Genomic DNA, 2,670 nt, shown 5'->3' on the forward strand with positions numbered 1-2,670 from the left:
AGATATTATTTTCCTCATGAGGAAACTGAGGTACAAAGAAACTCAGTTTCTCACCCACAGTCACCCACTAGGAAGTAGAGCTGGGGTCTGGATCCAGATCCATCTGTCTTTGCTGGTGATGCAGAGTATTGTGCAGCAAATGGCTGGGCGTGAGCCTGCCCTGAACAATGCATCTTCCCCTCAGTTTCTGGCAGAGCAAAAAATGGAATCTGAGTCAGCAAGATTCTGAGTGTTTCCAGAGAATATGGCTGGTCACTCTCAGCACTTCTTACTGGCACAGCCCTTACGCAGTTGAGTGCCCCCATCCCTCCCTTGTTAATCCACATCTTGCTAAGAACCCATTTAGTCCCTGGGCTGAAATTCCAAGGGTGGCTAGAATGAAAAGGCAAAAGTTCATAAAAAGCATCTCAGTTTATTCTGCCTGCATCAAAGCTCAAAGCACTTAAAAATTGTTTTTATTCTTTATTTTATTTTTGAGAAAGAGAGAGACAGGGCACAAGCAGGAGAAGGGCAGAGGGACAGGGAGACACAGAATCCGAAGCAGGCTCCAGGCTCTGAGCTGTCAGCACAGAGCCCGACGCGGGGCTCGAACCCACAAGCAATGAGATCATGACCTGAGCTGAAATCGGCGCTCAACTGACTGAGCCACCCAGGCGGCCCGCACTTTTCTTTTTAAAATATATATTTATTTATCTTTGAGAGAGAGATTGTGAGTGGGGGAAGGGCAGAGAGAGAGGGAGACACAGAATCCGAAGCAGGCTCCAGGCTCTCAGCTGTCAGCACAGAGTTGGACGCGGAGCTCGAACCCACAAACCGTGAGATCATGACCTGAGCTGAACTTGGATACTTAACTGACTGCGCCACCCAGGCACCCCAAAGCACTTTTCTAGATGTGAAGTGGAGGTGCGGGAAACATATTATTTGGGAGAAGAGAAGGTAGTCATCCGGCAGACACAGCAGGATGGCCCTTCAGTGCCATATGTAATTCTACAGACAAAGTAAAGTCCAGACTCTGAAGGTTGGGATGAAAAAACTTAGTTACAACTTTAAACATGCTCCATGATCTGTTCGTAACCACCAAAGAATTCTTTTCTCCAATGTATTGACACCCGTATTAATTCCGCCTTGCCAAAGAAAGTGCTAGATATTTTCCGTGCACCTCTAGGGGGAAGAAGAGGAGTCAGCATGTATAGTCTTTCAGAAGTGGAAACGCTCCCTTGCTGTGAGATTTTTCCAAATAATCTGCAATGTGTTTGCATGAAGCCATCCCAGGGCTCATTCCCTCCCCCTGGTGGCCAATGAAGGGCATTTTCATGCTGTCTAGCCAGATTTGGTCGGCTTTGCCTGGCGTGGAAGCTTCTCCAAGATCAAACCCCACACTAAAATGAGAGGTAACATCACTGTTTGTAAATGGTCTTAACTGTCCTCTTTGGAAAGGTGAACTAAATGTTTCTTGCGCCCTTGTGTAAAACCGAAGATGGTATTTACTCTGTTTGCTACGTTAGCACAAGTCAGTTGCCTTAAACGTTCTCCAAAGCGCTTAGTCCGCATTGCCTGTCCATTCACCTGGCGTAATGGAAAAGATGAGCAGAGGGTGCAGTAGCCAGGGCTTTGGTCCTGGCCCTTCTGACTCGCTCTCTGGCTTTGTGCAAGTCCCCTCCTCTAGCTGGCAGGGGCATTTCAAAACTTCTAAAAAGCAAACGTTTCAACTAGGTATTCTCATAGTCCCTCCCAGCTGTAATATTGAGGAATTCAGTAAGAGCTGAGAAAGTGTTCCCGGGGTGTCTGGGTGGCTCAGTCGGTTAAGCGTCTGACTCTTTTTTTTTTTTTTTTTTTAGTTATTTAATTAGTTTACCTCCAAGTTAGTTAGCATATGGTGCAACAATGATTTCAGGAGTAGATTCCTTAATGCCCCTTATCCATTTAGCCCATCTCCCCTCCCACAACCTCTCCAGTAACCCTCTTGTTTGTTCACCATATTTATGAGTCTCTTCTGTTTTGTCCCCCTCCCTATTTTTATATTATTTTTGCTTCCCTTCCCTTATATTCATCTGTTTTGTATCTTAAATTCCTCATACGAGTGAAGTCATATGATATTTGTCTTTCTCTGACTGACTGATTTCGCTTAGCCTCACGACCTCCAGTTCCATCCACACAGTTGCAAATGGCGAGATTTCATTCTTTTTGATTGCCGAGCAATACTCCATTGTCTATATATACCACATCTTCTTTATCCATTCATCTGCCAATGCACATTTGGGCTCTTTCCATACTTTGGCTATTGTCGAGAGAAGTGTCTGACTTTTTTTTTTTTTTTTTTTGGTGCAAAAAGGTGATTATTTTTTATATATTTTTTAACGTTTATTTATTTTTGAGACAGAGAGAGGCAGAGCATGAACGGGGGAGGGTCAGAGAGAGAGGGAGACACAGAATCAGAAGCAGGCTCCAGGCTCTGGGCCATCATCAGCCCAGAGCCTGACGCAGGGCTCGAACTCACGGACCGTGAGATCGTGACCTGAGCTGAAGTCGGACGCTTAACCGACTGAGCCACCCAGGCGCCCCTAAAAAAAAAAAAGGTGATTTTATTAAAGCATGGGGACAGGACCCATGTACGGGAAGAGCTACTTATTTTATTTTATTTTATTTTATTTTATTTTATTTTATTTTTTT

This window comes from Herpailurus yagouaroundi, unplaced genomic scaffold, assembly GCF_014898765.1.
Source record: "Herpailurus yagouaroundi ecotype Mexico unplaced genomic scaffold, PumYag 189, whole genome shotgun sequence".
Classification (NCBI taxonomy): Eukaryota; Metazoa; Chordata; class Mammalia; order Carnivora; family Felidae; genus Herpailurus; species Herpailurus yagouaroundi.